Here is an 18,049-nt window from a genome sequence, read left to right on the forward strand (position 1 = left end):
TATACCCCTCTGATGATTGCTGTCAGCTGTCTCAGGTGATGGGTGACAGCTGTCACCCTGGCTGCTCCTGTGAGGCGGCAGCGCCCTCTGGTGCCTGGAGCCCGCACTCCAGGCAGGGCGCCCTCTGGTGGTGGTGGGCCAGCAGTACCTCCTCTTCAGCGGCCCACACAACATCTTCAGGACAACTCTGTGAAAGTCCTTGAGTGGTCCAGCCAGAGCCCAGACCTGAATCTGATTGAACATCTTTGGAGAGATCTGAAAATGTCTGTGCACTGACGCTCCACATCCAACCTGATTCATGCTCTGTTTGCTTATATGAGATATAACGTGAAGATGCTCAGGCTGAAAGAAATACAGGTCATTTACTCCTCCTCTGTCCTGTATAAAACCTGTGTAACCTCTTCATTTTGCTGTCTGAGTGACTCACCAGTGACACAATATAGATAAATAAATCTAAAGTTATCTTCCTTAAACTCAAACTGAAAGCAAATCTCTACAACTTGATATAAATGAATTAAAAATCTAAAATCCAGCTTCCTGATGAAGTGGTGTAGAGGAGGATTTTCTTCAAAAGAAGACCTGAAAGTTCAGCTACAATTTGACAGAAAGTACATTCGAGATGAAAGACGAGATTTGATGTTTTGGTGAAAGAAACTTTTGTATTTCTTCATAATTGATGTAAATAAAGTCCAAGACATATTCAGTGATTTGGAAATTGACAGGTTTGATCAGATTTTACAGATTTGCTTTCAGTTTGAGTTTGAGGAAGATAACTTTAGAAATTTTTATTCTTTATTTTTTTATATTTCTTGTATTTAAAATGGCATAAACAAATTAAAATGTGTGAAATTCCAAGTGTTCCGATACTTTTGGAAGGTACAGTATCCTAACCTTATGATGAGTGTGGGATTATTACTGTTTGGTTTAAGAAGGTTTAATTTTCACTGTTGCTGCACTTTGTGTCAAATCATAGTCATATCGTTTATCATATTGATATGACAATACTGAGATACGATAATTTGGCCATATTGTACAGACCAACTGACAGACAGACAGACAGACAAATACTTTATTAATCCCAAGGGAGATTGTGCATTATCTGTGCTCCAAGGATAAATAGGATTAAAAGATACAATAAAATGGAAGAAACAAAGCCCACCACAGAAATAAATAAATAATAACTAAAAACTAGCTGCTAAAACACATTCTCCCTCCTGCCCCTCTCAGCAGAGGCCTCATTAAGCAGCCTAATGGCTCACGGAACAAATGAGTTCCTCAGTCTCTCTGTAGAACATCTCAATGACTGTCAAGTAGCAGAAAACTATTAACTACATCTACATTTTAAAAAAATCCTTAAAGTGGCAGGGGGCTAAGAGGACTGTAATTCGGTGGTCTGGGGGTGGAGCTCACCTCCCCCCACTCCCAGAAACTGAAAGGTTTTAGCCATGCCAATGCTCCCCTGAAGCATTTGCTCAAAAAAAGTCTGAAGGACCTAAATGACAGGGTGAAATGCTGTAGAGCTTCGCTCGTTCATGTCCACAACATATACATAGAAAATTTTCAAAAATTACTTTTTTTTTTTTGTTTGTTTTTCATGTTGTCATTTTGGGGTAGAATTTTGAGGGCAAAAAAAAAAAAAATCCTCCATTTTGGAATAAGGCTGCAACATAACAAAATGTGGAAAAAGTGACACGCTGCGAATACTCAGCCCAGTCTCATGTTTTTTTTTTTCGTGCTCCCGTGACAAAATGAGACAGATTTCATGACAGGGTTTTTTTTAAACTCACTATTCCTAACCCTACTCCTACCCCGACCCTAACCTTAACCCCCCCCCCACTTCACTTTTAATTTCATGCAGCCATCATGGAATGAATTGGAATGAATATGTGCTGCTGTGACGAAAATGAGGCGCGTTTCGTCACAATATTATGAACCAATAGATTAATGTATGAGATGAGAGATATACTTTATTGATCTCCCAGTGGAGAAATTACATTTACACTCTAGTTACCTCAGACAGCAATTAGTCCACAATTATTACTTCTTTACCGTAATAATGGCACACATCAGAATTAAAGACAGCACATACACATTTGACATTGTTTATGTGCACTAAGTTTGAAGAAGTCCGTTATCAGAATTGAGGCAAGTGGGTGAAGGTCGCGCAGCAACCCTGAGATGCGTCACCATCAGCTTAGGGGTAGGAACAGGGGCTGCAGCTGAAACTGCACCGCCCCCGCCAAAGGGGGAAGTAGTGATGTTAGCAGGTGCCAGAAAGGGGGGAGTGTTTGATGTGGGAAAGAGGGGTGGGGGAGAGAATGGAGCATGCTTCAGTGCTGTGAAAAGCAGTTTATTGTCTTTGTGATTTGAGATAAGAAACAGCCAAATGATCCCCAGGCCGAAGAAATTCCTCTGGAGGAAAAACAGTCGGGCAATTTGACCTTCAGGCTTGATAAGCCTGTAATGTTGTGGTTTGAGCAGTGAAAAACACTTTTAACAGTTCCACTTGAAGAACCAAATCCCAATTATGAATTAAGAATATTCATCCGCTTCCGAAATCTTCAGCTTCAGCTACAAAGCACGCATCTGCTCCAAGATGTCATCCAATTTGCATCTGAGTTCAAGAGTCATCGCAGTCTGAGAATGCACTGCCTTGCCAACCTCGTTAATCATGACGGACAAGCGAGGGGCCGTGGTTCTTGATGCCACTGTCTTGCCAATTTTCCAGTAGATCAGGGCAGCACATAAGCCAAAAAGTACCAGCCCTGCTACCATGAGGCCAAAAATGAATAAATCCTCGACGTCCTCAACGGAGAAAGGTGCCAAGCATGCCACACACCAGGAATTCCAGGAGTTGAGAACATAGCCCGCAGGATACGTTCCATCTGGGCAGGTAGGATCCCCCGGTCCTGACCTTCTTGTAGAAAAAATGGTGTCAGTAGAGTTCAGAGACCAGCTGATCAATTCCGTGGTTAATCCAATAGTAGTCCAATAGATCCAGAATCCAATATGATTTGAAGAACTCATAGTCTGGTGAAGTAGGGACTTGAAGGTTAAAGCAGAGAGCAGAGATAAGGGAGAGTGGAGGAGATGCGACCGCCCTCATCGGAGTCCCAGCTTTTGTGCTGCTGAATCATGACTTGCTGTGAGACCAGGATGGAATACTTTCTGGATGTTCTGTACATTGTATGTATGTTTGTGGAGTTAGAGAAATCTTGTAACAGGGTGCCAAGAGAAAAGTTGTGGCATTGTATGATGAAGTCTGGAGTGGCAGAGAAGTATGTGAGGGTAGTGCAGGACATGTACAAGGGTATTCTGGCAGCAGTGAGATGCGCAGCAGGAATGACAGATTCATTCAATGCAGATGTAGGATTGCACCAAGGATCAGCTCTGAGTCTTTTCTTGTTTGCACTGGAGTCTCCATGACATTGTGATTTGTAGTAAGAGTCGAGAGCAGCTTGAGTCTAGCCTGATTTAGACATGTGCAGAGGAGGGACCCAGGGTATATAGGGAGAAGGATGCTGAGGATGGAGCCACCAGGCAGGAGGAGAAGAGGGAGGACAAAGAGGAGCTTTATGGATGTGCTGAGGGAGGACATGCAGGTGGTTGGTGAGACAGAGGAAGATACAGAGGACAGGGTGAGGTAGAGACGCATGATCTGCTGTGACGCCCTCTAATGGGAGCAGCTGAAAGTGTTTTTTATTGGAAATTAAGACTATTTGATTTTAAAGTCAAAAGGTTCTTGATATGTGGGACGCTGACGTTGGGGTTGAGGAGAGTCTATAAAACCTGTCGTTGACACTTTATTTTGGTAGCTCTGGTTTTGCCAGCGGCATGTTAAATACCACAGCCGACCATCAGTGGTTGTAGTCACCAGGAAAAGTCAAAAGGCTGATCCAGCATTCCTCTGACTCACTGCCATGGATGTGGAAAAAAGTGAACAACATTTCGGGTTGATCCCAAGACAAACAGGATGTTTTCTTTTATGGAACTTTTGGATGTGATTCTTTTTGAATGTTCTTCCAAATACTATCAGATTCCTGCTGCTGCACAGTCCAAGAGGAAGGATTTATTGCCTTGGTGGTAAGATCAGTCCACTGGCACACAGAATGTGTATTACAGTTTTTCACCATAGTTTACACACAAATACTGGTACTTGAAACATGATGACCCCAACATGGAACTCCGGCACCAACCCCTGAACCAACTCTGATCAGCAACTACTGCTTTACACTCAAACTGCAGTTCTAAAACACACTTTTATCAAAACACTACACACAATTCTCTGTGTTTAGCACAATTTTCATGAAGAAAATCTCTTGATTTCAAAAAATACACTGTCGTTCAAAATTCTAAAGTTCACTGACCTACTATGCAATCAGTGCTTTAACATAAAAGAGCAACAGGTGAGTTCCTCTGTTTTGGAGCAACGGATGCCAACAATGGAAACAGAGGCAGAGCCAGAGGAGCGAAAGTAAGAGGACGAGGACGGAGATGAGGACGACGGAGGCCAAGGACGTAATCTCTGATGAGATCCGAGACACTTTGGTTGACCGTGTGGTCTAACAATGCGGTAGGCAAAGAGTCCAGCCAGATTAGAGCGGGTCCACTGTAGCTTCTATCATTCAGACTTTCCAAGATGAGAACAGGAAGAAATCTACTCTCACTAGAAAACTGCAGTACTGCATATCATTACAGTACTCAGTGAGTACAGTAGTACAGTCCTGCCTGTGGACTGTTCTATTGGACTGTAAAAAAATGTATGTTTCAAGTATTTTGGAAAAATGTATCCCTACTTTGTATTGCTGCACAGTATTTACAGCATTTTACTATTTGTACTGCAGAACTTAACCCCTTAACACCCGAATTTATATAGCTGTATATAAAAAAATGTTTTGTGTGTGTTTTTGCCTTTAAGTAGATGGTAAATAATGTTGAGATTATTAATTTCACTTTTGCACAAAAACTAGATAGTAATATTGGGTATTCTGGTAATGACTTTATGTTATAATGTTATAATAATAATGATGGTATGTTGCAAATTTGTGACAACGGGCATACAGGTCAATTTGGTAAGTTGCATATTTGAGTCAGAGATTGTAGCATATATGCGACGATGGGCGTTAAGGGGTTAAATATTACCAGCACAAGGTGGTCTGGACCTGTAATGAAATGTTCCCGTTCTGATTATGGTTTGCCATTATATTAATTTATGCACATCATGAAAATCAAATGGACGTATTCTGTATCAAATCTACTTGTTGTGCTGTGGTGAACTTTGGGGTCCTGAAGTTCACTTGAGTGAAAAAGAAACATACAATAACTGGAAAATATTATGAAAGATGTTTTTGTCTTAAACATATGGTTTTGCTTCTGCAAAAATCTTGTCCCTACTGGTTTTTGACCTTAAGAAAGCACAAACGAATGTGTCCAGCTGCAAAACCTTCTGGGATAGAAGATGCCACCCATTCAGAAGAATTGTGTAAAAAAGTTGTGAAACCGTTTGCATGTCATACCAACTCTGCAGAATTACAGTCCGTAAGACTTGTACATTTGAAGCTTCAAATCACTAGAGATCTTAGATTGAAAACTACTTGGTGTCTCATTTGTTGTCTGTCTTGACAGGAACCTCTTCTGTCTCCTGAACTGGAAACTGAAATCATGAACATGGTCCTAGAAAATAACACCGTGACATTACAGCAAACACAAAGAAAAATAATAGAAAACAATGAGATATTTCAAAATATTCAATCCAATCCAATCCACTTTATTTATATAGCACATTTAAACAACAGAACAGTTTCCAAAGTGCTGCACATAAAATAATTATACAAACTATACAAAACAATAAACCCACTCAGATACTAAAAAATAAACATAAAAACAATAAAACAATAAATAAATAAAACACTGGACCAAAGAGAACAGAGGACCATACAACTCATGCAGAGCTAAAAGCCAGAGAATAAAAGTGGGTCTTCAGACGAGACTTAAAACACTCCATTGTGGGGGCTGTTCGAACGTGGAGAGGCAGAGTGTTCCAGAGTCTGGGCCTAGCCACAGAGAAGGCCCTGTCCCCCCTGGTCTTAAGTCTCGTCCTAGGCACCACAAGCTGGAGCTGGCCCTCAGACCTCAGAGTGCACGCTGGGGAGTAAATTTGGAGGAGGTCTACAATATATTGTGGGGCCAGTCCATTTAAAGCTTTAAAAACAAATAATAAAATTTTAAAATCAATTCTAAAATTAACAGGGAGCCAGTGGAAAGACGCAAGAATAGGTGTAATATGTTCATGTTTTTTGCTCCCAGTTAAGAGGCGTGCAGCAGCGTTCTGGACTAACTGCAATCTGTGAAGTGTATTTTGATTAATTCCAAAAAAAGTGAATTGCAGTAGTCCAGGCGTGAAGAAATAAAAGCATGCATGACGCGCTCCAAGTCAGAAAATCAGAGTCCATAATGACGCCAAGGTTGGTGGCTGTGGGCTTCATGTGTTGACTGAGAGGGCCCAGGTCTAATCGAGCTGTGGAACCAACACTGGGCCCAAACACAATCACCTCGGTTTTGTTCTCATTTAAGCTAAGAAAATTTTGAGCCAACGAAGCCTTGACGTCTTCCAGGCACACAAGCAAGGGTGTCAGGGGGCTGCTAGAGTTCTTCTTAATAGGCAAGTAGATTTGAGTATCATCTGCATAAAGATGATAAGATATGCCATGTTTTCTAAACACCTGACCTAAAGGGAGAAAGTACAGGGTAAAGAGAACAGGCCCAAGAATAGAACCCTGGGGGACTCCACAGGTCAGAGGAACAGAGGATGAGGTGATTGATCGGTAATCTGATCAACACTGGACCTTGTCTTGGACAGAAATAATCTGAGGATGAAGCAGGTCTACAGGGCGCCATTTGAATGCAATTCACAAAGAGTCAAAGAAATGCGGTATAACTATGTGCAAGTAAGTCCGATACGGTCCCACAGTCGATGTAGACTCTCAACACTGTATAAATGATCCATATGTCAGTAATCACAGCAGTGACAGCTCCATGTCTGTTTCTGATAAGGTCGTGTGTGTTTCAGAGAGTCCTTGAGCTGGAGGTGGCTGCAGTGGAGCACGATGAAGGAAGGGAAGGAACATCATCGGCCAGCGTGCCGTTGTTGAAGTCCCTGAGTGCAGTGACGAGCCACCGCGGTGTCGTCTGTCACCATGCTGCCCTTGGCCCCTACAACACTGACCACCTAATTACATTCCTGGACACCAGACACAACACCCCTATTCCACCAGATCAGACAGATGCTCCAGAGCAACTCAGGTACAGTTGTGCTCAAATGTTTACATGCTCTGGCAGAATTTTTGGATTTTTTTTTTGGCCATTTTTCAGAGAATATGAATGACAACACAGTAACTTTTTCCCCTCATGGTCAGTGGTTGTGTGAAGCCATTTACTATCAAACAGCTGTGTTTCCTCTTTTTAAATCATAATGATGACAGAAATGACCCAAATGACCCTGATGAAAAGTTTCCATCCCCCTGTTCTTAATACTGTGTGTTGCCCCCTTTAACCTCACTGACAGCTTGGAGTCTTTTGTGGTGGTTGTGGACGAGGCTCTCTGATGGTGAAGCTGCCACTGAATATGTCTTGGACTTTATTTACATCAGTTATGAAGAAATACAAACAGTATGACACTCTGTGGTAAATCTGCATGGAGTAGACAGTTCACAAAAACTGAAGGAGAAGAGTGAGGAAAGCCACCAAGACACCCAGAAGAAGTTACAGGATTCTGTATCTGTGATTGGACAAACTAAGCACAGTGCATGTTTTACATTTTAAGGAAAAGGCATTTAGCAGGCTGTACAAGAAGTTCAACAGTAAGGAAGGAGAAAAGGACGAGGAAGTCTGGAGTGGCAGAGAAGTATGTGAGCTTGGTGCAGGACATCAATCAATCAATCAATCAATCAGTCAATTTTATTTATATAGCGCCAAATCACAACAAACAGTTGCCCCAAGGCGCTTTATATTGTAAGGCAAGGCCATACAATAATTACGGAAAAACCCCAACGGTCAAAACGACCCCCTGTGAGCAAGCACTTGGCTACAGTGGGAAGGAAAAACTCCCTTTTAACAGGAAGAAACCTCCAGCAGAACCAGGCTCAGGGAGGGGCAGTCTTCTGCTGGGACTGGTTGGGGCTGAGGGGAGAGAATCAAGAAAAAGACATGCTGTGGAGGGGAGCAGAGATCAATCACTAATGATTAAATGCAGAGTGGTGCATACAGAGCAAAAAGAGAAAGAAACAGTGCATCATGGGAACCCCCCAGCAGTCTACGTCTATAGCAGCATAACTAAGGGATGGTTCAGGGTCACCTGATCCAGCCCTAACTATAAGCTTTAGCAAAAAGGAAAGTTTTAAGCCTAATCTTAAAAGTAGAGAGGGTGTCTGTCTCCCTGATCTGAATTGGGAGCTGGTTCCACAGGAGAGGAGCCTGAAAGCTGAAGGCTCTGCCTCCCATTCTACTCTTACAAACCCTAGGAACTACAAGTAAGCCTGCAGTCTGAGAGCGAAGCGCTCTATTGGGGTGATATGGTACTACGAGGTCCCTAAGATAAGATGGGACCTGATTATTCAAAACCTTATAAGTAAGAAGAAGAATTTTAAATTCTATTCTAGAATTAACAGGAAGCCAATGAAGAGAGGCCAATATGGGTGAGATATGCTCTCTCCTTCTAGTCCCCGTCAGTACTCTAGCTGCAGCATTTTGAATTAACTGAAGGCTTTTCAGGGAACTTTTAGGACAACCTGATAATAATGAATTACAATAGTCCAGCCTAGAGGAAATAAATGCATGAATTAGTTTTTCAGCATCACACTGAGACAAGACCTTTCTAATTTTAGAGATATTGCGCAAATGCAAAAAAGCAGTCCTACATATTTGTTTAATATGCGCTTTGAATGACATATCCTGATCAAAAATGACTCCAAGATTTCTCACAGTATTACTAGAGGTCAGGGTAATGCCATCCAGAGTAAGGATCTGGTTAGACACCATGTTTCTAAGATTTGTGGGGCCAAGTACAATAACTTCAGTTTTATCTGAGTTTAAAAGCAGGAAATTAGAGGTCATCCATGTCTTTATGTCTGTAAGACAATCCTGCAGTTTAGCTAATTGGTGTGTGTCCTCTGGCTTCATGGATAGATAAAGCTGGGTATCATCTGCGTAACAATGAAAATTTAAGCAATGCTGTCTAATAATACTGCCAAAGGGAAGCATGTATAAAGTGAATAAAATTGGTCCTAGCACAGAACCTTGTGGAACTCCATAATTAACCTTAGTCTGTGAAGAAGACTCCCCATTTACATGAACAAATTGTAATCTATTAGATAAATATGATTCAAACCACCGCAGCGCAGTGCCTTTAATACCTATGGCATGCTCTAATCTCTGTAATAAAATTTTATGGTCAACAGTATCAAAAGCAGCACTGAGGTCTAACAGAACAAGCACAGAGATGAGTCCACTGTCTGAGGCCATAAGAAGATCATTTGTAACCTTCACTAATGCTGTTTCTGTACTATGATGAATTCTAAAACCTGACTGAAACTCTTCAAATAGACCATTCCTCTGCAGATGATCAGTTAGCTGTTTTACAACTACCCTTTCAAGAATTTTTGAGAGAAAAGGAAGGTTGGAGACTGGCCTATAAATAGCTAAGATAGCTGGGTCAAGTGATGGCTTTTTAAGTAATGGTTTAATTACTGCCACCTTAAAAGCCTGTGGTACATAGCCAACTAATAAAGATAGATTGATCATATTTAAGATCGAAGCATTAAATAATGGTAGGGCTTCCTTGAGCAGCCTGGTAGGAATGGGGTCTAATAGACATGTTGATGGTTTGGAGGAAGTAACTAATGAAAATAACTCAGACAGAACAATCGGAGAGAAAGAGTCTAACCAAATACCGGCATCACTGAAAGCAGCCAAAGATAACGATACGTCTTTGGGATGGTTATGAGTAATTTTTTCTCTAATAATTAAAATTTTATTAGCAAAGAAAGTCATGAAGTCATTACTAGTTAAAGTTAAAGGAATATTCGGCTCAATAGAGCTCTGACTCTTTGTCAGCCTGGCTACAGTGCTGAAAAGAAACCTGGGGTTGTTCTTATTTTCTTCAATTAGTGATGAGTAGTAAGATGTCCTAGCTTTACGGAGGGCTTTTTTATAGAGCAACAGACTCTTTTTCCAGGCTAAGTGAAGATCTTCTAAATTAGTGAGACGTCATTTCCTCTCCAACTTACGGGTTATCTGCTTTAAGCTGCGAGTTTGTGAGTTATACCACGGAGTCAGGCACTTCTGATTAAGGCTCTCTTTTTCAGAGGAGCTACAGCATCCAAAGTTGTCCTCAATGAGGATATAAAACTATGACGAGATAATCTATCTCACTCACAGAGTTTAGGTAGCTACTCTGCCCTGTGTTGGTATATGGCATTGGAGAACATAAAGAAGGAATCATATCCTTAAACCTAGTTACAGCGCTTTCTGAAAGACTTCTAGTGTAATGAAACTTATTCCCCACTGCTGGTAGTCATCAGAGTAAATGTAAATGTTATTAAGAAATGATCAGACAGAAGGGGGTTTTCAATTTCCATACCATAAGTCAAAACAAGATCTAAATTATGATTAAAGTGGTGGGTGGACTCATTTACATTTTGGGCAAAGCCAATTGAGTCTAATAATAGATTAAATGCAGTGTTGAGGCTGTCATTCTCAGCATCTGTGTGGATGTTAAAATCACCCACTATAATTATCTTATCTGAGCTAAGCACTAAGTCAGACAAAAGTTCTGAAAATTCACAGAGAAACTCACAGTAACGACCAGGAGGACGATAGATAACAACAAATAAAACTGGTTTTTGGGACTTCCAATTTGGATGGACAAGACTAAGAGTCAAGCTTTCAAATGAATTAAAGCTCTGTCTGGGTTTTTGATTAATTAATAAGCTGGAATGGAAGCTTGCTGCTAATCCTCCGCCTCGGCCCGTGCTACGAGCGTTCTGGCAGTTAGTGTGACTCGGGGGTGTTGACTCATTTAATCTAACATATTCATCCTGCTGTAATCAGGTTTCTGTAAGGCAGAATAAATCAATATGTTGATCAATTATTATATCATTTACTAAGAGGACTTAGAAGAGAGAGATCTAATGTTAATAGACCACATTTAACTGTTTTAGTCTGTGGTGCAGTTGAAGGTGCTATATTATTTTTTCTTTTGAATTTTTATGCTTAAATAGATTTTTGCTGGTTATTGGTGGTCTGGGAGCAGGCACCGTCTCTACGGGGATGGGGTAATGAGGGGGATGGCAGGGGGAGAGAAGCTGCAGAGAGGTGTGTAAGACTACAACTCTGCTTCCTGGTCCCAACCCTGGATAGTCACGGTTTGGAGGATTTAAGAAAATTGGCCAGATTTCTAGAAATGAGAGCTGCTCCATCCAAAGTGGGATGGATGCCGTCTCTCCTAACAAGACCAGGTTTTCCCCAGAAGCTTTGCCAATTATCTATGAAGCCCATCTCATTTTTTGGACACCACTCAGACAGCCAGCAATTCAAGGAGAACATGCGGCTAAACATGTCACTCCCGGTCAGACTGGGGAGGGGCCCAGAGAAAACTACAGAGTCCGACATTGTTTTTGCAAAGTTACACACCGATTCAATGTTAATTTTAGTGACCTCCGATTGGCGTAACTGGGTGTCATTACTGCCGACGTGAATTACAATCTTACCAAATTTACGCTTAGCCTTAGACAGCAGTTTCAAATTTCCTTCAATGTCGCCTGCTCTGGCCCCCGGAAGACAATTGACTATGGTTGCTGGTGTCGCTACCTTCACATTTCTCAAAACAGAGTCGCCAATAACCAGAGTTTGATCCTCGGCGGGTGTGTCGTCGAGTGGGGAAAAACGGTTAGAAATGTGAACGGGTTGGCGGTGTACACGGGGCTTCTGTTTAGGACTACGCTTCCTCCTCACAGTCACCCAGTCAGCCTGCTTTCTCGGCTGCTCGGGATCTGCCAGAGGGAAACTAACAGCGGCTAAGCTACCTTGGTCCGCACCGACTACAGGGGCCTGGCTAGCTGTAGAATTTTCCACGGTGCGGAGCCGAATCTCCAATTCGTCCAGCCTGGCCTCCAAAGCTACGAATAAGCTACACTTATTACAAGTACCATTACTGCTAAAGGAGGCAGAGGAATAACTAAACATTTCACACCCAGAGCAGAAAAGTGCGGGAGAGACAGGAGAAGCCGCCATGCTAAACCAGCTATGAGCTAGTAGCTGCGCTAAGCTAGCGGATTCCTAAAAACACACAAAGTGAATAATGTGTAAATAATTTAGAGGTGATTCAGCAGAGGGAGTGCTTTAGTTAAGGCATGTGAAGATTACACTGTGAAACAAATCGTTATCTAGTTAACTAGATCAATCTAACTGCGCAGATTAAACAGCTAACAGATACAGAAAAACACCGCTGTGCTCCGGAACAGGAAGTGATACAATACCGCAGTGAGAGCCAACCACCAGTAGAGGCAAGCAAGAGCCTGTACAAAGATTTTGTGTGTGTGTGGTGTGTGTGTGTGTGTGTGTGTGTGTGTGTGTGTGTGTGTGTGTGTGTGTGTGTGTGTGTGTGTGTGTGTGTGTGTGTGTGTGTGTGTGTGTGTGGGTGTGTGTGGTGCGTGCGTGCAGCAGATGCGCAGTAGGAATGACAGACTCATTCAAGGTGGAGGTGGGATTACACCAAGGATCAGCTCTGGGTCCTTTCTTGTTCGCAGTGGTGATGGACAGGTTGACTGATGAGATCAGACAGGTGTCTCCATCGACTATGATGTTTGCAGATGACATTGTGATCTGCAGTGAGAGTAGAGAGCAGGTTGAGTCTAAAGCCTCAGTCCCACTGAATAATAAGCCACGCATGGGTGTGTCAGCGATTATTCAAAGAATGATTCACGTTTTAGCTATCACGTATCCACTACTAAGGCCTCTCTGTACCTCAGATGTGCCAGATATCAGCCTCTAGTGAGCCACGATTGACCTGTCATTTGAGACCCGTCTGGCCTCGAGTGGCTCATGTCGCTGCATATGATCCACGTCAAGCCACATATGATCCATGTAGTGCCATGTAACGTGACGTTGGTGCACATTTAGGCATGGCTTTGGTCCAACCCTCCAGCCCTTGGTCCCTTTAAAGTGTGGCTTTTCAATTCACAGCATCCATTCACATTTTTTAAATGCAGTCCAAAAATAGAAGCTCCAGTACAGTCCGGCTGGTGTGCGTCGTGCACCAGGCTACTGTTCACCTGTGTTCCAGAGTCATTAATGCACCAGACAGCTACAACTGAACCACGGGTTCCTGGACAATCGCCTCTGAGCTTCTTCTTGCTGGGTTTATTTCTTCCACAGCTTTACAGTCATTTTGACACCGTGATCCAACTTTCAACTTTGTGTTCTTCCATTATTGTCTGCAAAATCATTCTTTTGCACACTGGCATTCTAATGTTCGTCTTGAGCATGCCTCATCTGATCCATTATAACAAGATGTTAAATCTATCATAAACATACTTTCACAGCTGCTTATAAAGAAGGAATGAACATGCAACTGTTTTACCAAGCTAATACAAGATCAACATTACAAATAATTACCTTTTAAGCTGTTCCAAATGCATTCTCCACCTCAGCACATGAGACAGAGAGAGGAAAAAAAGCTCCAAATGTCCTCTGTGATTCCAGAAGTGATTTGAGGTGTTTTCAAAATCCAAGCTCTGACAGAAAATGATTAATCCACTACAAAATAATTACTTTATACACAGCGTCCGGCACACAAAGCAGGTAGGATTGTAGTGCGGAGGAAACTCATCTCGGCCGCTTGTACTCGCGATCTTGTTCTTTCGGTCATGAGCCAAATCTCATGACCATAGGTGAGGATCGGAACGTAGATCGATCGGTAAATTGAGAGCTTTGCCCCCCTACTCAGCTCTCTCTTCACCACGACGGTCCGATACAGCGACCGCATCACTGCAGATGCTGCACCGATCCGTCTGTCGATCTCATGCTCCATCCGTCCCTCACTCGTGAACAAGACTGGGAGATACTTAAACTCCTCTACTTGAGGCAAGGACACTCTACCGACCTGAAGAGGGCAAAGCACCTTTTTCCGGTCGAGAACCATGGCCTCGGATTTGGAGGTGCTGATCTTCATCCCGAACGCTTCACACTCAGCTGCAAACCACCCCAGTGTACGCTGAAGGTCCTGATTTGAAGAAGCCAACAGAACCACATCGTCCACAAACAGCAGAGATGAGATTCTGTGGTTCATTATTCATCCTTCATTATTTGGTGAGACCAGGGCTTAACGTGGAAAGATGGAGATATGCTCTGAAGAGAAGGGGAATGAAAGACTGAGTACATGTGTGTGAATGGGAGGGAGCCCAGTGGAATAGTGCAGTTACAAGGAGTAGAAGTGGTGAAAGTAGATGAGTTTAAATACTTGGAGTCAACTGTCCACAGTAATGGAGAGTGTGGTAGAGAGGTGAAGAAGAGAGTGCAAGCAGGGTGGAGTGGGTGGAGAAAGGTGGCAGGAGTGATTTGTGACCGAAGAATATCAGCAAGAGTGAAGGAGAAAGTTTATAAGACAGTAGTGAGACCAGTTATGTTGGACGGCTTAGAGACGGTGACACTAACAAAAAGACAGGAGGCGGAGCTGAAGATGTTGAGATTCTCTTTGGGAGTGACGAGAATGGACAAGATTAGGAATGAACATATCAGAGGGACAGCTCAGGTGGGACGGTTTGGAGACAAAGTCAGAGAGGAGAGATTGAGATGGTTTGGACATGTGCAGAGGAGGGACCCAGGGTATATAGGGAGAAGGATGCTGAGGATGGAGTCACCAGGCAGGAGGAGAAGAAGGAGGACAAAGAGGAGGTTCATGGATGTGCTGAGAGAGGACATGCAGGTGGTTGGTGTGACAGAGGAAGATACAGAGGACAGGGTGAGATGGAAACTATTGATCTGCTGTGGCGCCCCCTAATGGGAGCAGCTGGAAGAAGATGAAGATCTCCCTCCATATTTTCCATTCCTCAGTCCTACTGAGGAATTTCTTTCTGCCTGGTGATGGAAAGTGTTTGAACAATATTTGAGAGAAATAGGCCTTTTGAATAGTACAGAAAATGTTTTAGATCTTTGAGTTCAGCTCATGAAAAATGGGAGTAAAAACAAAAGTGTTGAGTTTCTATCTTTGTTCAGTGTACATGAACACATCAGCTGGTTCTTAAGAAAGGACCTTTTTATTTTTCAAAAACCTGATGGATTTGAATCACGCGTGTTTGCATGAGCCAACCTTGAACCTTCGTGTGCATGCGTCATTTTTCTCACGCTTGTCGATTGCGTCATTTGCTTGTAAGCAGCCTTTGTGTGAGGATGGATGGAGTCTCTCGTCATTTTTTCTTTGCAAGGAAATGGTGGAACGACTGGAGCAGCGCGACTGCATCAAATTTTGCCACAAACTGGGTGATAGCCAGGTGGAAACCATTCGGATTATTCAGACGGCTTTCGGTGACGATCCTGTGGGCAGTATTTGAAAAGAAATACAATGTTGAAAAGAAATAACATTGTTTTGAATGTAAAGTTTCATTTTGCAGGAGAATTGAGGGCTTTTGCCCAGTGTGTGTGTGTGTGTGTGTGTGTGTGTGTGTGTGTGTGTGTGTGTGTGTGTGTGTGTGTGTGTGTGTGTGTGTGTGTAGAGTTCTGAGAGTATGAGGCAGGTTTTCAAAGGTAAATAATCAAGAAAAACTGTAATTGTGGCTGCAGTCAGGTGCAGTGACGTCGGCCACCATAAAGTCAAAGCAACCTTCCGGCTCAGCTGCGGAGACGTTTGGCTTCCGACGACAAAGGATTTGTGGAACCCGGAGTGTTGATTGGACTACAGTCATTGCTTTCCGTCCTGCGGCCTCTGGTCATCGTGACTGAAAGCTGTTGGCTTCATCCTGCTGTGCTTTGGTTTGGAAAATTCCAGTTTGCTTCAGGAAAATAATTGCAGATCAATGGAATCCGGCTGATTTCTTCCAGCTGATGTGAAAAACCCCACAGTATTTTCTGCCAATGGTCCTCCGAGGTTTCTACCCCTTATCCCTCAGACTCCACAGAGCATACCTCTACTGTGGCTCTGCACACGTCTCTGACACGGGAGTGTCTTGGCGCTCATCAAACTCCATGACAAGATCACAGACAAACTAGGCACAATCATTTTTGGACATTTTCAGACAGCTTGAACATTTGTCTTCAAACATTTTGTGGCCACACTTGCATTTTTACCTTTGCCAAGTAGGTAAGGTTTTTGTCTGCTCCTTCCCACATTCTGCAGGTCCTCATGGACGTTTCCATGGTCATCCAGGAAAATGGAGAATAAAATTCTTCCAGCATATTCTGAATCTCTACTGAACTCTCAGCTGTAAGTGAATTAAAAAAAAATCTCCAAAGGCTGGAACCCTAATCAGGCACTTTTACATGTGAAAGAGAAGCAGATCTTCATTGTGGATGTTGGGACACTTGATGACATCTCTCAGGGTTAGTTAGGGTCAGTCCAGACGTCCGTGATCAGTGCTGTGGTTTCAGGCTGTGAAGAACCTGCAGCACTCACAGAGTGCGTACCCTCACCAAAAAAAACACGTCAAACTTGGTAACTACAGGGCACAGAAAAAAAAAAAAAAAAAAAATCAAAGCACGTGGTGGCAAAAACAAACAAACAAACAAACAGACAGACAAAACAGGAGCACTCAGAGTGGTGTACTTGATAGTACTGAAACAGCTGTGCTGATGTGCTGATTCCAATCGTGTGGCTAATTATTTTTTTAATTATATTATTAAAAATAAACCACATAACTTAGTAACTATTCTTAACCTGGGTGAAGACAAGTACCTGGTAGTATGTGAAATATAGTAAGAGCTCCGTGACCAACAACAAGGAGACTGGGTGTAAAAAAAAAAAGGAATATTGAGTTTCAACAGGATAATGATAGTTTTTTTATGACATAAGCAAAGCTCCAGGACGTTCCCACCAACAATGGGTCTCATTCACCAATATCTTCTTAAGAATCTTCTTAGATTCCTTCTTAAGCTGTCCCTAAGAAGGTTCTTAAGAAAACTCTCAGATCCATCAACATGTTCTTAAACTGCAGAATTGTCCACAGCTGTGTGTTGTGTGGGCCGCTGAAGAGGAGGTACTGCTGGCCCACCACCACCAGAGGGCACCCTGCCTGGAGTGCGGGCTCCAGGCACCAGAGGGCGCTGCCATCTCACAGGAGCAGCCGGGGTGACAGCTGTCACCTACGACAGCTGTTACCAATCATCTGATCCGCAGCGGTATATCTGCAAGACGTCATCTCCACTTCTCTGCCGAGATATCGCTCTACCAAGGAGGTAACGTATCTAGCCAAACAGATTATCTTTTGACCATAAAATACTTTTTGCCTTTACACAGAAAGAGAAAAGAACAGCAGGAGACTGTATTTTGGATAAGTACTCACATTCCTGCACTACAGTGTTTTCCTGACGAGAGGTGGAGGTGGTTTTTCCACCATACGTGTTGCTGGGTGCAGGCGCCACCCACATCTGACTGTTTCTGTTCCTCGCCAGCAGTACCGGATCCGACAAGCGGAGGCAGTGGCCACCTGGGAGTTCGGGACTTGGCGGCTCCAGTATTCCCGGGGTTCGGTGGCGGAGGAAATCGTGTGGTTCCGGTTCTCTGCTTTGGACAGACGTCTCCTATCTTCGAGCCTGCCCACATGACACCTTTGTGATTCGGCTTTATGTCTGTTATTGTAATCGGTTGTGTTTGTTGTGCTTATTTCACAACAGTAAAAGTGTTATTTGACTTCCTCCATTGTCCGTTCATTTGCGCCCCCTGTTGTGGGTCCGTGTTCCTACACTTTCCCAACAGGATATCTCGGCCAACGTCATGGATCCCGAGGGGCGTCAACCGGCTGTTGAACGGCCAATGGAAGAACAGGGCGCACAGGCGTCCACA

The 18,049-nt window shown here is 43.1% G+C and overlaps 1 long non-coding RNA gene across 1 annotated transcript; it reads right to left on the reverse strand.

Moving 5' to 3' along the window:
• Window positions 1-232: 232 nt before the first annotated feature.
• On the reverse strand, window positions 233-17,201 carry LOC117506042. Its single transcript, XR_004559352.1, has 3 exons — window positions 17,086-17,201; window positions 16,824-16,831; window positions 233-243 (listed from the first exon to the last, which is right to left on the reverse strand). It is a non-coding gene; the product is annotated as an uncharacterized LOC117506042 (long non-coding RNA).
• Between the last annotated feature and the right edge of the window lie 848 nt (window positions 17,202-18,049).

Source organism: Thalassophryne amazonica, unplaced genomic scaffold (assembly GCF_902500255.1).
Source record: "Thalassophryne amazonica unplaced genomic scaffold, fThaAma1.1, whole genome shotgun sequence".
Classification (NCBI taxonomy): domain Eukaryota; kingdom Metazoa; phylum Chordata; class Actinopteri; order Batrachoidiformes; family Batrachoididae; genus Thalassophryne; species Thalassophryne amazonica.